Below are 27163 nucleotides of genomic sequence, written 5' to 3' on the forward strand. Positions count from 1 at the left end.
CCGAGGTATTCTACGCTGCTCTGCAGAGCTCTGAGGTGGCTGCAGATAGCTATAGCCACCTCACTGGGAGCTAGGGAAATAAGAAAAATTATAACAAAGAAATTAGGTTTTTAATATGGGGCGGGAGTGGGGGAGGGTTGATATATTTGAAAGCCCTTCTCAAATAACAACCACAATCCTGGTCAAGGTGAGCGGCAAGTGTCAATAAATTCACCTGGGCTTAACCCTCTGGAAGCTTGGAATAAAATGCAGTCAGGGATAACTTAGAGGCACAGAGTTAAGTACTTATTCAGCACAAACAGTAAAAACGTTAAAGCACAGCACTAGAGATATTGCACACCAATTTAGAAGAATAAAGTAAAATATAATAAATATAAAAAGACCAACATAACAAAAATCCAATCAGTAGAACCAAAGACCTGGAATTTAAGTAAAAATAGTACTAAGAAGCAGAAAGTGCTACCTGAGGGTACCTGGTCATGCTAGACCGAGACAAAGCTACAAGTTCAGGTTGACCGTAATGGAGTGCATGCAGGCCAGATACAGGGACCAGGTTAGTCTCACTGAAAAAGTTACAGTCTCAAAGTCTGGAGCACAGAGTTCAAAACCTCAGGATTTCATAGGAGGAGCTCAACTGATGCCAGCAGAGTGTGCAGAATTTGGGAAGGTACCTCTTGAGGATAAGGAATTCTATGTCAGGACCGGAGGCTTCAGATTATGCTATATCTTCCTTCGCTTTATTAACATAAAGACTCCACAGCAGCTTAGGAAAAGATATAATAAGAACAAAAATGCTTTAAACATAAAGCATTAACGTAATGTTCAACAAAAAATAAACAACAACTCCCAAGAGTCTCTTGCGTAACAATAGTCCATAGTCCTTTTACTCTGTCCATCATCACTATATAACCGGACTTCTCATCATCTTCCTCCTCTTTCTTCGCTGCTCCCGCAGCCAGATAAGTGCTTTTCTATTTGTTTCCTTTTTCCTGGTGATTGATTGTCTTGTGTACGATCTTTGGGGGACTCCTTGCATGGTTTATTTCCTTACAGAGTCCCCAGTTGCGGGAACGTGCTTCGTTCCTACGCGACTTTATTCCCACTTGTGTGCGGTGTGTACCTAGACCGCAAGGGGGCGGCCTGTCGTCTCACCGACCCTCCGGCGCGCCTCCGCAGTGCGAGGAGCCACGCCGTAGGGTCTGCTTGCGCAGGGGCCGATCCTCGCGTACCCCTCTGACACCTGGTGATCCGGGTCTGTACTTTTGCCCACTTTTTGACGCCCTCTGGGGTCTGTATGGCGGTTCTGACCGCGTGAATCGCCTTCGGGCGAGATCTGTGCACCTCTTTACCCGTGTGTGGCCTAGCGCGCTTGAGGGGTACGTAGACCCGGTCCCGGCGAGGAGGGTCTGCGCGCTTGGGGGTTGGTGCAGCCCACCTGCCACGTCAGCTGGCCCAAAACGTGATCGCAGCCGCTTGGCCTGCCCACATTCGAGAACTTTCTCGGTTGCCGCCCTCTTGGGTGCCCCGCATTTGCCCTTGGTTCCGAGATGGAAGGGGAATACGATGAGGAAGCCTGCCCCTATCTGCAGGATGATGAGTTCTATCAGGCGGTAGACAACTCCATCTATCGTTGCGTGACGGAGGTGGTGGGGCCCATGGAGGACCGCCTTTCCGCCCGCATCGTGGAGGAGTGCGCGAAGCTGGCAGCGGCGCAGGTGCCTCCGTCCCCCGACCTCCCGGGGACGTCCGGCGGGTTGCCACCCGCTCCGAAGAGACCTCGTGGGGAGGGATCTTCATCAGAGGCCCAAGGCGTGGACAGGGGCGCTTTCGAGCGGCTTCGTGACGCCTTCCTGTCCAAGGCGACGGCGGTGCCCCTGCACCCTTGGTGGACCCTGGCACTTCGGGCGACGTGTCTACGGCGCCCGCCTCCCCGATCTACGACTCTCCGGACACGGATGACGACGGGGAGTCGACCCGTTCTTGGCTTCCGACACCTTCAGCGAAGGAGATGCCCCGAGACGAGTCGGGCATGCTGGACCCGGACGAGATCGTCCACCCCCGATCCGCGGCCTGGGCCCCGGGGGAGACGGTGGCGAAGTTTGTCGCGGGCAGGCTGCGCAAGCCCCTAGAAAAGGAGGCGTGGGGTTGCCTGCGTGGGGAATGCCCTCGGCCTACTCTGGAAGGGAAAGTGGCCATGACACCAGAGTTGGACCCCAAGATGGCCACCTTCCTGGCGAAATTCATGCAGGACCCCAGGAAGGGGATCGACCGGTCCTGGCGGGCTTGCCAGGACAAGTTGTTGGATGCGGTCGGGCCCGCCACGAAGATCCTCGATATGGCGGAGGAGGCTCGAGTGAATGGCACCGCCATTTCACCGGAGGTGCTCTCCAACTGGGCCCAGAGGGTGATCGTATTTTTGGGCAACGCCGACTGTGCCCTGTCCACGGAGAGGCGGCGTTCGCTCCTTATCAAGCTGGATCCGAAGCAGGGGGACCTGGCCTCGTCGGAGGCAGGTGCCGTGGCTCAGGGTGGCCTCTTCGGTGAGCCTTTCATCCGCGAGCTGGGAAAGTTCGTGAATACGTTCACGTCGCTGGACAAGGCTCAGTCCAGCATCAAGAAGGTCTTCCACCAGCGTTTTTCTGGAGGGGCCGGTCGCGGCAGGGGCCGCGCGATCGGCCGTGGTCAGCAGACCAACAACCGAGGACAAGGCTCCGGAAGAGGTCAGTACCAGACCTCAGCCAACTACACCAACTTCTACCCCACGAGGGGACAGCGCTATGGTGGCAGAGGGTTCAAGAAGAACTCCGGACAAGGAAATGCCCCCGGTAAGTGTACTTTGCTTGGATCAAGTTCCGATTGGGGGGCGGCTGGCAAGCTTTTACGGGGAGTGGGAATTGCTCACTGCCGTCGCTTGGGTTTTGCAAACTGTAAGAGGTTTCCATATCGAGTTTTACGACCAGCCAACTCAGGCGAGGCCCCCGCGCCCGATGGTTTTTTCAGAATCCGACGCGCGATTGATAGACGAAGAGGTCTCAGACTTGCTGCGCAAGGGAGCCATCCGTCTATCAACGCGCCACCCACGTGGGTTCCTCAGCAACGTCTTCCTAGTGGACAAGACGGATGGGGGCAAGAGGCCGGTGATCAATCTCAAAGAGTTCAATGGGTGGTTGGTCTACCGTCACTTCAAGATGGAGGGGATCCACCTCCTTCGAGACGTGCTCCTCCCTCGGGATTGGATGGTACGACTGGATCTCAAGGATGCCTACTTGGTCGTTCCCATCCACCCCCCTCATCGTCGTTCCTACAATTCCTGTGGGACGACGAGGTGTTCGAATTCACCGCCCTGCCGTTCGGTCTTTCTTCGGCCCCGTGGTGCTTCACGAAGGTCCTCCACCCGGTGGTGGAGTTTCTCAGAAGTCAGGGGGTCCGGATGCTTGTATACTTAGACGACATCCTCCTCATGGGGCAGTGCCCGGAGGTGTTGGCGGGCCAGCTGCGTCAAGCTGTCAGCCTGCTTCAGAGACTAGGGTTTGTCATCAACGGCTCCAAGTCGGTTTTGGTTCCCACTCAGCAGATCACCTTTTTGGGTTTCGTGGTGGACTCGGTACAGGCGGTCTTGAGCCTGCCGGGTCGGAAGGTCGCGAAGATTCGACACCTGCTTCGGCAGACGATCGCAAGGGAGCGTACGTCACTGCGTCATATCGCCAAGGTGGTGGGCCTTCTCTCGTCCTCCATCCAGGCGATTTTCCCGGGCCCGCTGCACTACAGGGCTCTGCAACGCTTGAAGGCGCAGCATCTGCGCCGTGGGATGTGTTACGACCAATGGGTTCCCCTCACGGACGAAGTGAAGGAGGAAATGTCATGGTGGCTGTCTCACATGGAGGCATGGAATGGGCGAGCGATCTTCGGTTCGGCTCCGGACCTAATCATAGAGTCCGACGCCAGCAGGTCGGGCTGGGGCGCCCGGTGCGGGGATTTTTCCACCGGCGGCGCCTGGTCGTCAGAACAACAACAATTGCATATCAATTGTTTGGAGCGCCTTGCGGGCTCCTTCGCAGTTCGCTGTTGGACCAAAGACTCGGTCAAGGCTTGTGTCCTGTTACGGATGGACAATATTTCGGCGGTTCGGTATGTGAACCACCTAGGAGGTCCTCGGTCCCGCGCCTTGGCGGATTTAGCGAAGGATTTCTGGGATTATTGCCTGTCTCGTCACATTGCGGTGACGGCGGAGTATCTGCCAGGCCAGTGCAATCAGGTAGCGGATTGGCACTCTCGACATCTCAGGGACGCCAGCCAGTGGAAACTGGATCCGGAAGTCTTCCGGTGGCTACACTCCCTTTGGGGTCCCTTCTCGGTGGACCTCTTTGCGTCCCGTCTCGACCACCAGCTGCCGCGGTTTTACAGCTGGAGGCCGGACCCTCTAGCGGAGGCCACAGACGCGTTCTTGCAGGATTGGAGTCGGGAACAGCCGTTCGCGTTTCCCCCGTTCTCCATGATCATGCGAACGGCGGCTCAAATACGCCGCCAGGGTGCGGACCTGGTGTTGGTTACACCGCTGTGGAGGTCTCAAGTATGGTTTCCGGTTCTTCTGGAACTTTCTTGGGATTTTCCAATCCTACTCCCCCTGTTTCCTCTGCTCCTGACGAACCCGGATCAGGAACCTCACCCTCTCGTCGTGCAGAACACTCTCCGCCTCGTGGCGTGGAGGCTCTCAGGAGACGCTGGGCGCTCCCGGGCCTTTCGGGGTCGGCTAAGCACTTGCTCTCCAAAGCATGGGCCGACAGTACGACGAAGCGTTACAGATCCGCTTGGCTTAAGTGGATGCGTTGGTGTTTACGAAGGGATCTGGATCCCGTGGTCGCAGGCCTTGTTCCCGTGCTGAATTTCCTGGCGCATTTGGCCGACAAGGGTCTAGCGTATAGGACGATCAATGCTATCCGGTCGGCGATTTCTGCGGGCCATGATAACATCGATGGCCACCCGGTAGGGGTACATCCTTTTGTGTGTCGGCTTCTGCGGGCTGTTCGCCTCGCACTGCCGCCAGAACCCAGGTACTCCGTCCTTTGGGACGTCAATTTGGTTCTGAATTTGTTCCTGTCGTGGCCAGCCAATTCTTATCTGTCTCTTAAGGAGCTGTCGGCGAAGTTAGCCATGTTGTTATGTCTGGTTTCTTGTAGGCGCGTCTCGGACGTGCGCGCGCTGGATGTCTCTGCACGCATTTTTTCCCCGGATGGGGTTACTTTCACCGTGGGCCGGCGTACTAAGACGTCGTCGCGTTCCATTTCTTATCCAGCCTTTACTGACACTCCTAAGTTGTGTGTCGTGCAATGCCTCAAAGCATATGAGGACCTGACCTTGGATCTGCGCCCTCCGGGCGAGCGTCAGTTGTTGATTGCCCTGCGGAAGCAACACAAAGCTGTCTCCTCCCCTACTATTGCTCGGTGGGTGCGATGGGTCATGCAAGAAGCAGGCATCAATACTTCTCTCTTTGGAGCACACTCCGCCAGGGGGGCCATGGCCTCTAAGGCATTCTCGGTGGGTGCTCGTCTGGAGGACCTAATGCGCGCGGCGGATTGGTCCTCGGATTCCACCTTCAAGAGGTTTTATTTTAAGCCGGTGGTGGATTTGGCTCAGTTGGTGGTAAGTAAGCTTTAAACTAGCATAATCTGAAGCCTCCGGTCCTGACATAGAATCGAAATTTGCCTAGCTTACGTAACGGTAAGTTTCAATTCTATTAAGGACACGGAGGCGAGGATTATCCCACCTGGGCCACAGTGGTGTCTCTACCCACCCGTATGGCAGTAAGTAAAGCGTTTTCCTTTACATTGTCAGTACTGTGTTAATCACTGAATGCTCCTCGCCTTGTTGTCGCATTCCTGGGCCACCTCGCTGACGGTGTTCCTTTTTTGACAGGCAACGACGGTGCTAAGCAGGACCAATGAGGCTCAAGCGTGATCTGCGCGAAGAAAGAGGAGGAAGATGATGAGAAGTCCGGTTATATAGTGATGATGGACAGAGTAAAAGGACTATGGACTATTGTTACGCAAGAGACTCTTGGGAGTTGTGGTTTATTTTTTGTTGAACATTACGTTAATGCTTTATGTTTAAAGCATTTTTGTTCTTATTATATCTTTTCCTAAGCTGCTGTGGAGTCTTTATGTTAATAAAGCAAAGGAAGATATAGCATAATCCTCGCCTCCGTGTCCTTAATAGAATTGAAACTTACTGTTACGTAAGCTAGGCAAATTTCGATTCACTCCAGCAGAGGCCAGCAAGGGTCAGGCAGGTCCGGGCAGGGAAGCTTCGGGAGTGTGTTGTGTCCCTGTAGTGCTGAACAAGAGGCCAGCCATTTGACCATTGGAGTCACTTAGGTTAGCCTGGGATAAAGGTAGCACATTCAGTCTACCTTATCAGAGAGAATGGCAGGTCTCAAGCAGCAAGGCATCCCTCTGAAGAGCAAGGCTAGCCTCAAGCAGCAATGCAGGCCTCAAGCAGCAGGGAAGGCCTCAAGCAGCAGGGAAGGCCTCTGGGTAACAAGTCAGTCCTTCTTCTGTACTGTCCACAGCTCACCACAACATCTGGTTCTGGAAAGTTGCTTCCTTCCCCTGCACCGGGTCAAAGAGTTCTAGGGTGACAAAAGGCTGGTGTCCAGCTGCTTTGTGAGTGAGCTGGAGGCCTCCCTTTGAAACTTAAAGAGGGTTAGGGGACAGCGCAGCCTCTTCCATTGTGGGAGGATAGCCCTCCCAGCAACACCCAGGTCCTATTAATGATGAAGAGATTTACAAAACATGGCGCTACTCGGAGCGACCCAGTACTAGAACCACAGGTAGAACCACTTAGTTTTAAACAGGGAGCCATGTTTTCAGCCTTTTTTTTAAAGACAGCGATGGATTTAACTGAGCGAAGATCTTGCAGGAGCTTATTCCAGGCTAATGGACACAGATAGGAAAAGGCACACCCTCCTGCTATGACGTGATGATCTTGGGAACCATGGCTAGAGACTTGTTTAAGGAACGCAGATTCCCGGTGGGAAGATGGGATCAAATTCTGGAGACCAGATAACCAGACCCAGGTTGATTAAGCACTTTGTGAGTGAGAACTAGAGCCTTGGATAGAATGTGCAGACCCAACAGGGCGTTTGCATAGTCCAACCTGGATGAGATGAGTGTCTAAATAACTGTTTTCCTAAGTGAGAAAGAGAGGAATTATTTTTAGCATATGAAATAGGAAAAACACAGGAACCCACCACAGAGTTTACTTGCTTCTTGAAGGACAGGAGGTTGTCAAACTTGACCGCCCCCAGCTACTTGACAACTCCTGACTGAGGGCTATTGTTCACTAACTGGGCCCAATACACATTACTGCTAAGGGAGCAATTAACCGGCCTAGGCAACTGGAAACTCCTAGAGGGTATCAGATGGTTTAGGGTAGGAAAATGCTAACTTTTTTAAAGTACTCAACTCGGAGTCTGAAATCAAACGATGGAATGAGGCAGCGCCTTCTAAGACTGCTTGAAAATAAAGATGAAATGATAGAAAATCTTGTTAGATCAGAGTCACTTGTTTTTTAATTAGCTAAGCTAATGAATTGTTGCAGTTTTCAATTGCCTTTCCCTAAGTGATTCACTGAGTAAAGACAGGAGATGGAGCTCTTTCAGCGTTGTGTGTCCTGAGGAGAGCCCCTAAAGAAACTTTTCAGGGTTCGAAACGCGTATTTTTTCTATTTCTATTTAAAATTATTTATACAGCGCACGTACACCAGCGGTTTCATGGCGCTAACAGCCTTCCTTTTGGCGAAATAAGTGTTCTACTTATGACTTACCACTGATGCGCGTACTTAATTGATCCAAAAATTAATCTTTAAAAAATAAATAAAAGAATGGTTCTATGAGCGCACTAGGGTCACTATTTGGCTTTCCTTAGGTAGTAGCTAGGGGTACTGACGTTAATAATTCAGTTTAAACTGCACAGAACCCGAGCAAAGAATTATTTGTTGTGTATTGTATATGTACTGTATATATGTCATGCAATTTATATGTTGGGTACATTTTTCAAACTTATATTTTGTGATCCCTGTGTATATAAATTAAAAATCAATGACGTTATGAAAGGTATTCAAGTAAAAAAAAAAAATCTTAAAAACAAAATGTCAATTGAGAATTGACTTTTGGAATAAATTCAATTGATCATAGCAATTTCTTTGTGTGATCATGTTGCGAATGGTTGAATGAATGCTAATCAGTATCAGCACGGTTTTTGGTGTTTAGTATCTATGGCCCAGCCTTACTGATTTTGGGGCAAACCGTTTCTTTGGTGGGAACTTTCTAAAAGTGGCAATTTCAAAATTGCAATCTAAAATTCGAATTTACCACCACAGAGGGTGTTTCTTTATAATTAGTTTGTGACCAAATATGAGATTTCTACATGCTCCCAATCAAAGGTAACACAATGATATTCTATGGGAGAGGTAGGCCTTACAGTGGTAATTAAATTTAAAGAGGGTTTTCACTACCAAGAGAGGTAAGAAAAAGTTACTTACCTTAACACTGTGGTTCTCCAGTATTGATATCTTTTATAGATTCACATGCTTGAATCTTCCCCGTTGTCATGGTGGGAGTCCGATGGTAACAGTAAAATAGCGGTATAAAGCTAAAAGGACAATCTCCCTTGAGAATCAACAGTATTTAGTAACCAGCTAACCAAATTAAAGAAAAGCTAAACTCCAGCCAATCACATCGCAGATCCCTAAGTATCCATCCCCTGCAGAGCCGCCATACCTCAGATTTTGAGTACGAGTGCAGTTAGTCAAATAAAAGAGGTATGGTAGGGTGCACCAGTAAGGGGACGATGGAGGGCTGCATGTGAATCTATCAAATATATCAATACTGGAAATCCACAGTGTAGAAGTATGTGCACTGTTTTTATCCAGTATTATATCTTTTATAGATTCATATGCTTGAATCAGACTAGTATGCAGTACATAACAATTGGAGGTGGGAAAAAACAGGTGAACCATCCCACACAACTACCCATCCTGGTTCAATCTCAAGGGAGAAGTTAACCATTCAAAGATGGCGCCCACTTAACTCCACTATCAAATTAAACTTTGACCGTCCAAAGATGGCGGCGATTTTCAGGTTAGAAGGGACGTCAGACGAGCTACGCCATCTGGGACTAACGAGCAAATTATTAGAGTTACCTAGTTTCTTAATTGCTTTTCAACACATATAAAAGTGAGTGGTTTGAAGTGGGACTTTTACAACCAGATGACCACATGAAGGACGGGACGCCGATAATTGCTGTGAGTGAGAGCTTAAGTGTGGGTGGGTAGAAACACTTTGGAGGAGAATGTGACAATTCCTAAAACTACACTTGTAAATATCAAACATTTTTTCTGAGGGATATAGTCCATTATATAGTGAGCGTTAATATTGGTCAACCGATATTGCGAGATTTGACTGATTTAAGATGGCCGCTGCACTAATGAGAACGCATCGATATTAAAATGAAGCTCATAAAAAAGTAGTACTCCGCATTTAAAGGGAGATGAATTACATCTGCGTATTAGGTTCAGTTCTCACCCTTATGTTTTGGGGTAGTAATAATGGATATTTTTAAATAAAGATAGCGGCAAATTGATGAAGATTTGGGTTAATATGGCTGATGTAGTAAGGCTTACATATGGATTCATTAGCGTCATAATAGAGCGTTTTTTTGCAATGCTGCACCGATGGGCCAGGACTCTATGGAGTAGTTTTGTGTGCGACCATCGTGTAACAACTTGTGATGCATTTAGACCTTTTGAAATTCATTACCCTGATATAGATAGTGTAAGACTGAGTCCACGCATGACACTTAGATTTTTATGCACATTGGTTAACACATTTCTAAGGACCATTGTTAATTGGGAATGATTAATAATTGTAGGCTAGATTGTTTTAAATACTGACACTTGTCTATTCATCTTTGTTTAGGATTGACACCTTGCTTTGTGAAACTTACCTCTGAACTTTAAACGCCACTGGAGTACGTAGATCATTGTTCTTTGAAGTAAGTGTTAAGGTCATAAAGATACCCACTCGAGGTCTCTCTACTTTGATTTAAAAATAAAAATAACCTATAATGTTAGTATCAGAATGAAATGTTAGCCTCCCGTCACTATGGACAACATATTTTGAAGGCGCTAGAATCTAGGGTGTAATGGGGTCGGATAGAGATTTTGAGGTTGCATGAATGACATTTGAAACTTGGTGAGTCTGTTCGATTACAGGACAAAATGTAAATATTAGGCAAAAATTGAATAGATTCTTCTGAATTGGCCATATATCTTGGATAGATGGGGATTTTGTGGAGTCTTATGCCAATAGACATTGTGCAACTTTTTGCAGACAATCGCTTTTATTGCCATATAAATTGTGGATAATATTCCATTTACAGATTGATTGACCTTCATCAATATGCAAGGATTTTGAGAAATGAATGCTATAAGGAAGTCAAAAAGATACTAAATATATATATTTTTCTTGTCCCATGAAATAAATATTTATGGGATTGTTAATAAATCTAGGTCAAAGGACCCACTCAGTTGTCATCGAATTAGACAGAATTAATTCAGTATTGCTCATGGACTATGGAATAGTTGTGTGATATTGTAACAAGGAAAACACATGTTCTGTTTCTTGTTCTTTAATATCATGCACCCATACAATTGTTTGGCAAGATTGTTTTCCCAGGAGAAAATCTAAATATATACAGGACACTGTGGCTAGACATTATTGTATGAAAATCTGTTTTTTTTGTAAATATATGTATGTCTTTTATCATGTGTGTTCACACTTTTGTAAATAGCAATTTCTGTGTTTTGTATTTTTATATAGCCCTGAAGAAGTCCGGTTACGGACAAAACGCGTTGGCTATCCGTTTTAAAGAACTCTGAATAAAGAATCCATTTTAAACTGTAGTGTATTTTGTAAATGTAGTGTATTTTGTAAAGCGCACAGCTGCCCCAACGGGGTGTCCCGGCGCTGTATAATGCTGTGGAACACTTCCTGGCTCTCCCTGTGAGATGCCCCTCCTGGGCACCCCCAAGGTGAAGCCAGGCATCCCAGTGTTGTAGGGGCCGTTGTGGAGATTAAGCAAGCTATTGCCCAGAGTTGCAGCATGGGACCCATGATTAGAGTAGGCGCCGAGGCGAGAATTATCGAGTCTGCGGACATTGAGCCCAAGACCCTGCCGTGTCAGGACTTGAACCCTGGTCCCAGCCCCGATCTCTGCTTCGGAGTCTGCCGCTCTAACCAGTGAGCCACACTTCTCCACAGAGACCTCTGAAGAGACCTCACTTGAACTTCTTTGGAAAATGATTGGAACTGTTAATAAGATGAATAATGTTATAAACGTTATCAAGTATTGTATGAAACACTTGAAGGGTGCAGGGCCATTTCTGTGCATGAACCATCCCACCATGCGACATAAGGTCATCAACTAAAGTGAACCAATCAAGTTAACTTCCGCGGATATAAAATATACATATACATCAAAAAGATTTGGCAGAGATAAAAACAATAATAACGAAAATAATAAACATTATAATAATAGGAACTCTTAATAAACCTCAGTAACTGAAGCTTACCTTAAGGGAACAGAGAACGAAGGGCCGCTTGGCCAACCTCAGCATCCATCCTTCGCAAAGTATCCAGGCAGTAGTGCCTCGTGAAGGTATGGACGCTTGTCCATCTCGCTGCCCTGCCGATGTCTGGTGGGACACACAGGCAAATGGGGCCGAGGACGTTGTCATCTTCCTCGTGGAATGGGCATTCACTTTAGAAGCAAGTGTGCTACCCGCCTTTTCGTGGCAGTAGGTTATAGTAGAAGAAACCCAAAGAACAACTGAAGCTCTAGACAAAGCCTGGCCCTTCCTAAGGGCACAGAAAGCAATGAACAGCTGAGTAGATTTGCAGAAACATTTGGTCCATAAAAGGTCAAACTTTAAAAATTGTTTGATGTCCAAGGAATGCAGTGCTCTCTCTGCTGGTGTAGATGGTGCCGGAAAGAAAGAAGGCAGGCCTGCAGGTTCATTCAGATGGAGCGTGGTAGGTACCTTGGATATGAACAAGGGATTAGTACGTAGCACCACTCTATCCTGCTGGAATTGAAGGTTAGGTTCTGTTGCTGTGAAGGCCTGAATTTCACTTACACGTCTAGCAGACGTAATGGCTCAGAGGAAGCCACCTTCTAAGATAGAAATGTTAGGTCACCCTTGTGAATTGGCTCGAAAGGCGCTTTCACGAGATGAGACAACACAATGTTCAATTGCCAGAGCACTGGAGCAGGCCAAACCGGCAGGGAGGCTCTGAAAAGGCCTTTCATAATTCCTTTACCAACCGACAGGACCATAGAGATCACTGGCTCGAACGTCTCCTATACCTTGAAATTGCGGCCAAATGTACTTTCACCGCTGCGTACTTATGCAGTGTGGAGCAGGTGGAATTTCATAAATAGTTACTCTACCTAGCATCCACACCATTTCTATTTAAATCCTGGACAGGGGACCCAATATTAAAATTGTAGAAAGGATACCCAGGTACCAGCTTTATTACCACCGATTCTGCACCACCTTCTCACCTTTGAGTTTTCACTAACTTCTCACTGTATGTTGTATTGTCTTCCCCTCCTCATTGCTCCACTTCCAGTAATGGGTGAACACGGAGGTGTGTTAGCAGCCCTATGATAAAGCATGACACAGCTTGCTGTGTGTGAGGGCAGTTTTAAAAGCAAGGTGCTTTTCCTCCACTCACTCTTAGAAACTTTTTATGAATTATTTTGATCCCTCTTCCTTTTGGTGATATAAATCGTGTATAACAATCATCTAGCATCAAACTTAAGTCTGTGGCCAGTGACATTGGTACATAAATGGAGGGTTCTTGACGGTCTTCCTCCTCCTGCTCATAATATGGGTAGTGCTCCTGGAAGGTATCCAGGCGTTGTGCACCTGAGCGTCTATCCGTAAAGGAACAGTCACCTTCAAAGTAAGCAGAAGGGTTATCTGGCTGATCTTCATCAGATTCCTGGCACTTTACTCTGTTGAATGGGGCTGTAGGCAGGGCCAAACAGACCTTCATCCTCGGATTCCAGAAATACAGTAGACGAGAGGTGAGCAGAAGAGATATTTTTGAAAAGTTTTGAAATGAAAATGGACTGGCATGTCCATTTTCATCGTCAACGGGATAGTCACCAAAGACTGTCGACAGTGTGGAAGGATCAGTCGGCGAGGCGGAGACGCTAGACGATGATGAAGCTCTCGTCGACGACAAATTCCGCACCGAAGCCGCCACCAACATCACTACTTCCATCTTCGTCGATGAGACAGCCGTTGTCGTCTTTACCGTGGATGTCGTCGATGTTGCTGACAAAACCGTCAACCGTCTTCCTTTCGACGGTCGTGGGAGGAGAATGCCTCGACGGGTGGATTTTTTGTGATGGAATAAGTAGCGCAGAAGGAGGAGCAGAACCAGATCTTTTTTGGGTCTGAGAAGTGCCCGGTTGCTCTTTTTTACCTCTCTTTTCCACTGAAGACTCCTTGCTTAGAGATCTTTGTTTTTTCGGATCTCTCTGACCAGAAGGATTTTCTTCCTTTCTTTTCTTTGGGGGGGGAAGGAGGACTCTACTCAATCTCAGAGTCAGAATGCCTCACAGATCTTATCTTCTGAAGACAAATAAGAAGCCTTCCCTCAAGATCTTGGAAGGTTTTAGATGAAAAAGTCCACCAGTGCTTACAGTCTTTAGGTTTGTACTCTGGATAAAGGCAGTATAAGCACTCCTTAGTAGGGTCCTCCGAGAAAAGCCTAGACTTTCCACAAGTCTTGCAGGGCCTGAATAGCCCCTTTTTAGACATTCTGTAGAAAATAAAGAAACAAGTAGTAAACTCACTTTCTAGCAGAACCTCAGTTGAAGAGAAAGATGGTGAGAGAACTGCCAGCTGAAAGTTGAATAGTCCAAGAATAAAACACTGACTGAGCAGGGCTCAGGGAGACTCCCTAAAACACAGGAGACTCCATAACACACAACGAGCTGTAAGAAATCTGATGAAAGGTGGCTCGGCAGGGGATGGACACTGGGTCTGCGATGCGATAGGCTGGAGTTTGGATGTTCTTTAATGAAGTTAGCTGGTTACTAAATACTGTTGATTCTCAAGGGAGATTGTACTCTTAACTTTATACTGCTATTTTACTGTTACCGTGGGACTTCCACCATAACGGTGGGGAAGATTCAAGCATGTCTATCTATATCAAGAGACAATACTGGAGAACTTAGCAGTACATGCCTAACCTTTTAAATACGATACACCCTACGCTATGGGCTGTTAGGGTCTACTTTAGGTGAAGTTAACATGTATTAAAAAAGGAATGGTTTAGCCTGGCAAAGGTTTTATTTTGCCAGGTCAAAATGGCAGTTTAAAACTGCACACAGGCTGCAATGGCAGGCCTGAGACATGTTTTAAATGGCTTCTGTTAGTGGGTGGCACAACGAGTGTTCCTGCCCGCATCTAATTTAGAGGCCTTTGGTACCTGTGGCAACATATACAAGAGTGATTAGTAAAGTAAATGTACCAATCAGGTGTAAGCTAATTGTATCATGTTTTAGGGGAAGAGTACAAGCACTTTAGCACTGGTTAACAGTGGTCTAGTGCACAGAGTCTTATAAACCAACACAAATGGGCTCAGAAATCAGGAGGGGTGCAGACAAAATGTTTGGGGGGGGGGTGGGGGAGGGGGGGACGGCATGCAGAGGCCCAAGTCCAAAAATCACCAACCCTACCCCAATCAAAATGCACAAGCTACAATTCCTTCCTTCACCTACCTTTTGGCACCGCCAGGAACAAATGATTGTATGTAATCAAATATACCCTGCTGAAGCCTCTTTGCCTCAGAGGTTCGCCTAAATTATACATGTGAAGATTACTTCTTGAAATAAACGGCACTGTTTTACACAATAACAAAGAATCATGCTAATTTGTAATGTACAACTTCGAACTCATTTCCTCAAACTAAATAGGGCCAACAAATATTTTTTATGCAGATAAAATGATGTGTATATACTGGTGTGTTCTCTTTCACGTGTGTGAGATTGAATGAGATTTATATTCTTATTCTCAGTTCGTTTAAGGACAACAATTCTTTTCTTATGCAGACAGGTAGCAGTTAATTCATGATGGGTACCCGCTACATTCCTGCTCTACCTTTTTATATAAATTTAAAATATTCATACCAGATAAAGCTTTTGGTATACAGTGCAATGCTACTCACTTTGGGCCAGATGTACGAAGCATTTTAGAGGTTGCAAACTACCCGATTCACATAATTTTATAAAAAATTTTTTTAATGAATCGCAGTTGGGTTTGCCATTTGGTATTTTAAAGGAGCATGGTTAGCGAACCCCTTCCAAAAACCGAATCACAGTTGTGTGTATTCATTTTTTGCGCCTGAAATACAGTCACAAAATGTTAATAATTTACCAAGAATTCAAAATTGGTGGCAGTCCATACGCAAATGGTAAGGGACCCTTTCCCTTAGAAAATGTTAAAAAATATATGTTTATGAAGATCAGGCACTGGTATCTTAAAATATGAAAGTTGACAAAAATTTGGAGGAGGGCGTATCTAGGTTTCCTTTGAGGAAAAGGGGCTGCATTTAAATACAACACTAAGCTTGCTTTATTTAAAAGCAATCAAATGCCTTGGTATTACAGAAGTGGCTGCAGATGCTTGTGCAGCCCCTACTGCAATACAGATTGCGCTGGTGCACACGTAGCTCCAACGTGATTCTAAATTGACATTCCCTTATTAGCAACGGGAACGGCCCCATCATAATGAGGGGCACTATCCCACTGTATTATGGACATGGGAGCAGAAGAAAAAAAAGTCATGAGGCACAGGCTCAGTGCAACATCATAGGGTGCCCTCTGCCAGAAGGAAAAGAGGATCTCAGACCCACAGACATCCCCTGCAGGTGGAGACAGTTACTACTTGCGCCCACCTGCAAGGGGGGTCTGCCCACCTTTCAGAAGCAGCCCGGGAGCCTCCAGCACTATGAAAGAGAGATTGGTTGCTTAGAACAGCTGATCCACCATTCTCTAATAAGTAGCCTTCTGCTGTGGTTAGGTGAGGGGGTATTATCTGTAATAGTGTGCACTGTGTCAGTTTGAGCCAAAAGCACCAAGTTAATGGTACGCTGCTGAGCGAACAGTGACAGTGAGCCCCATGTATACATTCTCTGAAAGGGAAACACCCAAAGAAAGCCTGGAGACTTCACAATTTTAGAAATAAATGCGGAGGCCAATAGGCTGTTTTCCTCTTTGTGATATTCTGCAATGCTGCATGAAGGCAGTGTACTCTAAGTTCATAAATATTGTTCTGGAAACAATGTTTGTAGATGGGCACACATCAAGTCCAGGACCACTGAAGAGTTGAGAGCACCAGAAACTTCTCTCCAACACTTGATTTTCTCTCGATTGCCTTGTATTTTTGGCACCTGTTCCCTTATGATGGAGTGGTGTGGCTCACTGGTCAGAGGTGGCAGACCCAGAAGCAAAGGACGGCCCGGGACCAGGGTTCAATTCCCGACGCGGCAGGGTCATGGACCAGGGTCAGCGGACTATCATTCTCGCCTCGCTGCCTACTCTAACCAGGGATCACATTCTGCAACTCTGGGCATTAGCTTGCCTCATCTCCACAACGGCCTCCCCACATACGCCGGGGATGCCTGGTTTCACCTTGGAGATTCCCAGTAGGGACAAGCCAGGACGGGTTCCCCAGCGGTCTACAGCGCGGAGATACCCCATGTGGGGTGATTCATGCGCTTTACAAGACATCATTACATTACAATTTTGGGTACAACAGTGCTTTATTGTTTTAATTATTAATTGTTAAACAAATTTTTCCTCTCATGCCATTTTGTACAATTAATTTCTCGGTAGCTACTAACACTTCTGGAGTTTGAGCTCCACATTTTCTTTCATGTTAGACACCATCTGCTTGTTATTGTAAAACTACAGAGGCATCAGAGTGCGAAACACCTGCCTACCTCACCATCCAAAAACAAAGCATAGCCTGCACTGAAGCCCATCTTAAGCCTGCTGCTGGGTAACTCTTAAAACCACTGTATGTATGATAGCATTTGCGACAGCTTTTTAACATTTCATTTTCGCCTACTCTTGTTTGGCAATAGTTCATGTATTTTTAGATCTGCCTCTTGAATCACTTTTTTCTGTTTTAATATGCTATTTTCATGCTCATTTGCCGCCATCCGAGATGAGCATGATCTTCCCCTCAATGACAAGGCTCACAGAAGACCTGGAGACAAACCATCAACTGATGGAATCTGGTGCCCCTCAAGATTTGGTTTGATCAATCATCTCCTCCACAATCGAACATTATTACGACAAATCTTATAGCTTTCAACTTACATTAGCTCCTCATAACGTCAAACACAGAACCAGCCACAACCTTGACCCTAGCCTGTGAAGCAACCACCATATTATCTCCTTCAACATAAAGTGCCTTAGAAATTCAAACGCTATCACAAAAGTGATCTCCGCTGCTTTAAGACAATGGAAAAAACAACTCCCAGCGACTGCTCCAAATAATCAATTAATAGGAAAAACCGCTGTGAAACGGTCTCTAAAGCCTTCAACCACCTCATTGCTCTGAACGCATATTACATCATGGGTCTCTAAACTTTTGTGTAATAAGAGTTAGTTATGTTCAATGAAAATCATGATGAACCACTAATACCGTTAATGTAATAATAGAGCCCTTATTAGACAAGTTTAGATTAGTGGCCACCATATGCAGGCTTACTCATCTCCGAGTAAAAGGCAAAGCTTCATGCAGGAATGTGAAAAAAGCGTTGTCAATGTGGAATAATTCTTCATGAGTAATACATAGCTGTTGCTGAAATGCCCCTAGCACCAAGGTAATTCATCCAGCAACACACAATTTATTATTTAAATATCAGCTTGAAATATATTTTGGAAAGTCAGCATTTTTTCTCCAAAAATACATAACATTTTTGCCTAAAATATGCACGCTCAATTTTAGTATACATATATGAATTTAACCAAGCTAAAACTCTTCATTTAGTAGGCTGAGCAGTACACAGGAGAGCTACCTACAGGTAGCTGGGACGCTACAAGCAGCCCACGAGATACTCATTGGAGAAGCGTGTACCAAATGATAAAACACAGTTTTGACCAACAAAGCATACATGAGATGTAATCCAAAATCACTGCTCGCAAATGGAAGGATTCCAGAAATTAAAATCAAAAATACTACATCAAGAGGTCTTCAAAACTAAATGCCTTACTTAAGAATTCTATAGCATCACTGCTACGACTTAGTCTCAAGAGTTCCGGAAGCAATCACAGACCTCCATGTGGCCAAAGTAAAGATGTAACATGTGTCTCCTAGTAAGCGGAGACCAATAAGCCTTTAGAGTGCTATTGGTGTTAAGAACTCCGACACAGTGAGTATCGTCAAGTTACGTTTATTTCATTGACCAACACAAACGCTCCTACAGTAGTCGGTGCGAACTGCTGCCAGCTCGGTGATCAGCTGATAACTGACAGAAGTGACAGTTACAGCTGATGACCTAACAGCTGTATGGTGTCCGCACAGGGACACTAACCCGCACTCAGGAGGGACACAAGTATCATAAACATAACACATCCTCCCCCTTAGGGAACAAGAGTCAACAAGAAGGAGCATGACGCTCCACTATTCACAAACATATTCCTTTAGTTTGGCAGGTGGTCGCAACAGTCTTCCTGCCCTGCTTCTGTCAATTGGTTGCGCAGGCTCACACAACGGATTGGTAGGTAACTTGCGTCTGGTGCCTTCTGGTCTGGCCCGTTCAGTTGAAAAGTCCTCTGGCCTGGTGTCTTCAAGCATACAGCTTCCACTCCTCCCTTCTGAAGGTGCTGGCCATTCATAGTCCGATTCAGTGTCTGAAAAGTATGGTTTGACAACCTCATCTCCTCGCGCTCCAGGTCTTTCTTCAGTAGATACGATGGGTGTGTTTTCTTCCGTCTCATCCGGAGGATGTTTGTAAGCAGAAAGAGCTGAGAAGTGCCAGTCTTTGCCGTCGCTTAAGCGTGCGGAATTACAGTACACCTCCTGTACAGTCAAGGGTTTGGTATATCTTTCTTGACCCTTGCCAATGCGTCCGCTCTTCTTCACCTTGACAACATCTCCTGCCTTGATAGCTACATCCTTGCATCCGTGTTTTCCATCATAGGCGCTCTTGCTCCTGGATTGTGCTTGAGCTAGCCTCTCCTTCACTATCTTGGATGACCAGTGTACCCTGCGAGCAGCCTTAACCCAGCCCATATTGTTATGTGAGTGGAGTCCGCCCCGCATAAGTTCAAATGGACGGTGACCCGTAGTTTCACATGGTGTTATTCTATAGGCCCACATCGTCTTCAGTATTTCCTTCTTCCAGTCCAGCTGGTTAGAATTGGATATTTGGATGATACTTTTGAGGACTCTATTAAACCTTTCCACTGCTCCATTTCCTGCGGGATGGTAGAGCGAAGTTGTCTTATGCTCAATGTTGTGCTTCAACATGTAATCCTTGAATAAATCAGACATGAACTGCACTCCATTGTCGCTCACCACTTGTTTAGGCAGTCCCTCGCGTGTGAAGGTATCTTCCAGGAATTGGACCACAAGCCGTGTGTCTGCTTTCTTTGTAATCCTTATTTCTGGCCACTTGGTGTAATGATCAATGATGACGATTATGTATTGTTGTTCATAGTCACTATGCACAGGTCCTAATATGTCAATGCCTATTCTCTCCCATGGCAGGGAAGGACTCTGTATGGGATGTAGTAGTGGCTTGAATGTCACTTGGGTTTTGTCAGCATCCAAGCACAACCTGCAATTTCTTACTTTCCTCTCCACGTCCAGACTAACCACTGGCCGCCAATACATGTTCTTTACTCTGCTTTTGGTTTTTGCTATGCCTAAGTGTCCCTCATGGCATATTTCCAGTATTGTCTTCCTGAATGCATTAGGTGGTACAGACCTTCCGCTCCTCACTAGTAGTTCTTCCATTGATAACTCATCTTTCACTTCCCAGAAATGCCTCAATTGTTCATTTAACTTGTTTTTGCTTATCCAACGTTCTTTGATCATTTTCATTACTGTTTCCACCTGCTTGTCTTCACTCTGTTCAATCAGCCACCTCTCCTTCGATATTCCGCTAGTATACTCCCATATGTTTGCTACACACGGTTCATCCACTTCTTTGGTCTCAGTGTTGTTTTTCCGATTCTAATGGTATTCTGCTTAAAAAGTCTGCCCCCACATTCTTTACGCCTGGAACATATTGTATGTCATAGATGTAGTCAAACAGACGCATCAAAATTCTCGCCAACCGTGGTGATGCCGTGTATAACCCGTACGTGGTGAGCACCTTTGTTAAGGGTTTATGGTCTGTGCAAAGTTTGACTTTTCTTCCCCATATGTACTGTCGGAAGTGCTAGAGTGCCCAGACGCAGGCCAGAGCCTCCCGTTTTATCACTAAAAAATTTTCCTCTGCAGTCGTTAGTGATCTTGATGCAAATGCAATTGTGTACTCCACTCCTTTAGTACCTTTCTGTGTGAGTACAGCTCCAATGCCCTTGTTACTGGCGTCGGTTGTTACAAAGTTTTGGAGATTGGGGTCAAATCCCTGTAGAGGCAATGTTTTGCACATGTCGTTCTACAGGTCCTGAAATGTTCCTCATTCCATTCAAATTTGTTCTTGAGTTTCAATTGCTGTCTCAATATATATGTTTTTGTTGAAAAATTCCTGATGAACTTAGAGTAGTATTCCACTAATCCGAGGAATGATCTCAGCTCATCTCTGTTGGTGGGTACTGGCGAGTCCTTTATGGCTTGGATCAGTTCGTTCTTTGGACTGATGCCCTCTCCAGTTATGTGATGGCCCAGATAATTCACTGAGTTGCTTGCGAACTTACATTTTGAGTGCTCTGCAGTTAATCCTTTACCGTTCAATATTTCCAGAACCTGCTCCACTCTGCTGTCATGTTCCTCTCTCGTCTTACCCATAACTAGGATGTCATCTTGGAATAATAATATACCGGTGACGCCCTCAAATATATTGTTCATCAATCGTTGGAACATTGCGGCCACAGAAGCCAAACCGAACGGCACTCTAGTGAATCTAAAGCACCCAAACGGCGTCACAAAGGTTGTCAGTGATTTGCTTTCTCGATGAAGCTGTACCTGATGGTATGGTGGTAAACCATTTCACACCCTTGGTCGTTGAAAACATCTCATTAATTTTTGGGAGAGGATACTGTTCCACTATGATGTTTTGATTCAAGTCACGAAGGTCTATGCAGAGTCTCAGCTTGCCATTAGGACGTTTTGCGACGACAAGCGGTGCAACCCACTCTGATGGAATAATAGAAAGAGTGGAGGCATCAATCAGTAGCTTGTCTAGTTGGTTTCTGACTTCCTCCCTCATAGCAAATGGTATGTTCCTTGCTTTGTGCACTGTAGATGTGGAGATAGGTTTCAATTTTATTTTGTGTTGGTACCCCTCCAACACACCCACATTTCCACTGAATACTTTTGGGTATTTTGTTAGTATTTTGCTAGCATAGTTGCTGGTGTCTGATATGCTCAGCACTGGTTCCCTACTGTTCGGGTCAAGCTTGATTCCCAGGCTTCCCTGGTCCATTCACCCTAGAACGCATGGTCCCACCTTGGAAACAAAGTTTACAATCTGCTTCTCTGCCTTTGAAAATAAACTTTAGTCTTCTGTACCCACACATTTGTATAGGCCGTCCATTGAATGACTTTATATTAATGTCCGGTTTGTTAAGTCTTTCTCCAATCTTTTCCTTGAATTTTGTGCGCCAAACTTTTTCATTTACAATAGTGTACGGTGAACCAGAATCCGCTACAATGCTTATTTCCACTCCACCAATTGTCATTTCACACACCAGTTTCCTTGTTTTTGCCTTACTTTTGGTTCCACTGTCCTTATCCTGTTCATCGTCAATGTTAAGTATGTACATATTGATGTCTTCATCTGATTCTTCATCAAACACATCTTCCTTGTCCTCTACTGCATTCACTAGCTGTGGTCTTCTTCTATTGCACGCCTTGTTGAAATGTCCAATTAGACCACAGAATGTGCATTTTGTGTCATGGGCAGGACATTTAAAATCATATGCCATGTGAGCTGTGCTCAAACATCGATAGCAGTATCTCTTATTTCGTGTTTCTGCTTTACTGTACGTTTGTGTGTTTTCTTTCTTTTTCAAATTAGGCTTTCCAGGTTTCCAATTTTTTTGATCCGACACCCTACTCACATGTTCATTTTTGTTCTTCGTTTTATCTTCTTTCGGTACCGCCTTAGCACATCTTCCTGTGAGTTCCGCCTTTCTGGCAATATCTATAATATTCTGTAGTGGGTATTCACCCTTTGCCCATAGGTTATCTTGAATGTTCTCATTGGAGCCTTGCATCCCAATTTGATCTCTAATTAACTCACCGTGAAGATCTCCAAAACGACAGTTTATTGCCAAATCTTTAAGTGCGGAGACGTAATCGTCTATTGACTCTCTTTTCCCTGTTTCCTATGGAAAAACGTATATCTGTCTACTCCCACACAGACCGTTGGTTTGTAGTATGTATTCAAGTCGTCAATTGCATTTGTGAATGCATCTCCTTCATTTTCAGCCCTTACCTTTTTGCTAATAGAATTATATACCTTTATTCCACCTACCCCTAGACTGTGCATTAGCATTTTGTACTTCTTTTCTGTTTTAATTTTGTCATCTTCTTCTAGGGTGGCAATGTAATTGAGGAAATATTCCCTCCACTCTTCCCACTTCAATGCTGGTTCACTACCAGCACGTAGGAAAGATTCTGGGGGCGAGAGATTCCAGATGCAGCCAGATGCCATGTTGGTTGAATTATAGCACTTTTTTATAATGCGAGATAAGGTGGGTTTTTTTTTTTAGTTTCCTTGATGTATTTTTCTGTCTATTTGTTTGCTTATTTGTTTTATTGTATTGGAAATTTTCATGAATAGAGTAATGAGTGTACTCACTTCTCTTTGCCCGGTTGCATTCGTTCAGTTCAAGAATAATTCATGAAATGAGGATTGAGTTAGACACATTTCTCTCAAATCTGCTTATGCGTTTTTTTATAACTTTACCGTCTCACTTCGGTGTGCGCTTTCCTCTTAGATGTCTCTTTCAATCCTGTCACGTTTGCTGAGGCGTCGCATTGCTGTTTGCAGATTTTCAGTTTGTTTTCCATTTGCGCTGGAAGACTAGACCGTCCCGTAATGCGCTTTATTAGATTACCTCCAAAATGGCCGCCACTTTCTGTTTCAGGGCGTAATGACGTCACTTTAAGCTGATATCCGTTTCGCCCGACACTGGCAGTTGGTCGCGGCGGTTTAGTTTAGACAGTTGCTTAATCCATTAGATTAGCTCCACAGAGTTTGGCACACAACGCAGCTTCTATTTTTCCACTTCGTTTCCCTCAATGTGTCCGCTTGTCGTTCATGCTGAAAGTTTTTCGCTACACACGTAGGAAAATCTGCAGATATTTCACCTCGGATCTGTTCTAGTGCGTAGCGCTGCTTGTATTTCAATGAATTTTCCAGGACCCTATATTTTACCATGCGTGCTTCATTTCTGCTTAAAAATGGAACACTGCCTGTTAGGGGACTTCAACATTCATATGGATCCTAGCATTGATGTTGATGCCATCAAGATTCTGGAAAGAACATCTCCCCTGGGTCTGTCTGCATTTATCACTGCCCCCACACACAATAAAGGACATACCCTTGATCAAGTGTTCTCGACCGCCCCGATCGTCATGTCCCCTCCGGCACCCGTTCTATGGTCAGACCATTATGTATCTAACTTTCAGATTCCTCTGATGGATAAAACATCACCCAGGCCACTGGAACACTCTCGGCAAGCTTCATGAGCCTTTCATCGAGTGTCCCCAGACATGCTGACGCAAGCACTCTCCTCCCACCCCTGCCAGTTGTCAGGCAGTTTAGAGACAGACCTTGATCTCCTGCATACATGGCTCGTGGAAAGGCTCGATGAGCTAGCTCCAGAGATGGTATCCCGCAAAACCAGTAACCAGGCCTCCGCCCAATGGTTTACTGCCTCTCTATCTGAAATGCGGCAAATGTGCAAGAAAGCTGAAAGGGCTTGGCGCCGTCATTACGATCCAACCGAAAAAACTGTATATAGGAAATCCATCAAACTATATCATTGCAACATCATGTCTGAGAAGAAGGCCTACTTTGCTAAGAGAATCGAGGCAGCCGGTAACACTAGTAAGGAAATTTTCCGTATTGTTAAGGAATTCACCTCACCTACCATGTCGTTATCTTCACACTCTCACTCTGAATCTTGGGTGTTTAAACTTGCGGATTTTTTTCCCACCAAAATTAAGTCAATTCAAAACTCCTTCCCCCCTCAGCAGTAAGAAAAAGCAGCAACATTACAAGAACACACACCTGTTAAAAGGAATGCTTGACTGGTGCAGGTGAGTGGATTTGGACAATAATAGATAGAGAAGTTTCAGGCGCAGATACTCATACACAAGTAGAGCATTATTTACGATCTGTATTGTACCTAAAATATTAACCAAGTGTATATATGCGTGTACTTAAATTTATACAGCTCAAATCTACCTAGAGGGCAACAAATTGCTGTATAACCACGGAGAGTTGGACAGCGAGAAGGTAAATCGAAAGCATATACAACAAGTGGTGCTTCACACTATTGAATTACACAGTTGCATTTCACGTGGTTGCTTAACTTTTAAGCACAGCAACTGTGTTATATGCCAAAAAGGGCATGATTTTTCCTTATGTCAATGTTCCGAAGTTTTAACAGTGAGACGACGTCTCCTTCATTTAGGCAAGAAGGAAGCTACGTAAGATTGGGGTACTTTAGGATGGAGTGAGGTTATAAATGTATCATTCCCGAAAAACAAGCAATTCAAACCTGATCACAATTAGGTAGGAGCACATAAGACATGTAAGACAAGACTAACATCAAAACTTTGATGGGTTGACCACGTTCAACCAGACCTATAAGCAGCATACATGGGAAATCTCATCAAGGCAAAACTGCACTACTACTACTTATGTATCCTGGCAGTTTCTGCATTATTTTGACAACTTAAGAGATTATTTTTGATTGCCGGGGTCCACGCACATGGGCGGGACTATTCACTAGATTATGACTATACACAGAGATCCCCTACTACAGAAATATACGTGCACACTGCTCAACTTTTCACCCAACATTATCCACATTTTGCATTTCCATAAAAGAGGCTAGCAGTGTATGACAATTCAAAACAAGCATTAAAAATACAGTAGGTCTCGCCTTTCATCAAGTTAAAGGCATTTGCTTTGCTATACAATACCATTAGCAAAGCAAATTGCTTTAACTTAATCTAATGCGAGACCTATTGCATTTTCAATACTTGTATTTGTGTAACTCTCCCATGTCCTCTCCCCCTACAATCCTTGCCAAACATCCCTCCTACCTGCACCTGCAACTACCTTTAGTGAGGGCCGAGCAGCCTTAATCTGCTCTGTAAAGCTGTGTCCACCCGGAAGCACCCCTTGTGGTCCATCTGCTCTACGGAGCTAGTGCTTTCTTTACATCAGAGCTCTTGCCTCCTCCTGCTCCACTTATTTTAGTTGCATCCACCTTCTTATCCCCAGCCCACATGACTTCGCTTTGGGATCAAATGGATTTCGTCCTTGTCTTTCATGCACCCGTCTAATGTTCCTCCTATCGTAGCTGTGCTGGCAGCTTCTTGCACCCTCCTCCTTGCCCGGACTCCTTCAGATGACATGGGTCTGTGCTGTGCATGCCAACCTCTTCCAAATTTGGCAGCATTCAATTCTGCCTTCATCACTGGGGTGCGCAGCGGTGGTGTGTCAGCAGTGAGGCGCACAGCAGTGGTGGTGTGTCAGCAGTGAGGCGCACAGCAGTGGTGGTGTGTCAGCAGTGAGGCGCACAGCAGTGGTGGTGTGTCAGCAGTGAGGCGCACAGCAGTGGTGGTGTGTCAGCAGTGAGGCACACAGCAGTGGTGTGAGTCAGCAGTGAGGCACACAGCAGTGGTGGTGTGTCAGCAGTGAGGCACACAGCAGTGGTGTCAGCAGTGAGGCACACACCAGAGGTGGTGTCAGCAGTGAGGCACACACCAGAGGTGGTGTCAGCAGTGAGGCACACACCAGAGGTGGTGTCAGCAGTGAGGCACACACCAGAGGTGGTGTCAGCAGTGAGGCACACACCAGTGGTGGTGTTTCAGCAGTGAGGCACACACCAGTGGTGTGTCAGCAGTGAGGCACACAGCAGTGGTGTGTCAGCAGTGAGGCACACAGCAGTGGTGTGAGTCAGCAGTGAGGCACACAGCAGTGGTGTGAGTCAGCAGTGAGGCACACAGCAGTGGTGTGAGTCAGCAGTGAGGCACACAGCAGTGGTGTGAGTCAGCAGTGAGGCACACAGCAGTGGTGTGAGTCAGCAGTGAGGCACACAGCAGTGGTGTGAGTCAGCAGTGAGGCACACAGCAGCGGTAAGAGTCAGCAGTGAGGCACACAGCAGCGGTATGAGTCAGCAGTGAGGCACACAGCAGCGGTGTGTCAGCAGTGGCAAAACATGTGCATCAGGACTGAGGTGTGGAACACCTAGTCACGCATCGATCTCGGAATCTGAAGTATTGCAAACATCTCTCTAGAGCATGTTGAGAAGCGAGGTGCTATAGAAAGGTGGAAGCATGAGCCCTAGTGTCACCTTCTGCATCACCTCGTTATAAGTCATCAAATATGTTAATCACGGAGCATCAAGTATTTTTTTTAGCAAAATTTAAATCAGTATCTTGTACACTTTGGATTTCCCACATGTTAAAAAGCATTGTAATTGTGTGAGAAAAAAAGTTTGTGCTTTAAAAAAGAAAAAACTATTCCAACCAAGTCATGTATAGGCAAAGGTTTAAGGAAATATGATTTTTCTTCTATTCCTCTCTGATGTTTACCTTTGCAATTCTAACAGTCAATAGCGCGCATTTTAAAATACTGCAAAAAATGTGAAATCCTGTT

General features: G+C 45.7%; 1 protein-coding gene across 1 annotated transcript in view; it reads right to left on the minus strand.

The window, feature by feature from the left end:
* ABCD3 (ATP binding cassette subfamily D member 3) overlaps positions 1–27163 on the minus strand; it is a 370248-nt gene that overhangs the window by 275580 nt on the left and 67505 nt on the right. The gene's annotated exons all lie outside the window — the stretch shown is intronic.

Source organism: Lissotriton vulgaris, chromosome 1_1 (assembly GCF_964263255.1).
Source record: "Lissotriton vulgaris chromosome 1_1, aLisVul1.2, whole genome shotgun sequence".
Taxonomy (NCBI): domain Eukaryota; kingdom Metazoa; phylum Chordata; class Amphibia; order Caudata; family Salamandridae; genus Lissotriton; species Lissotriton vulgaris.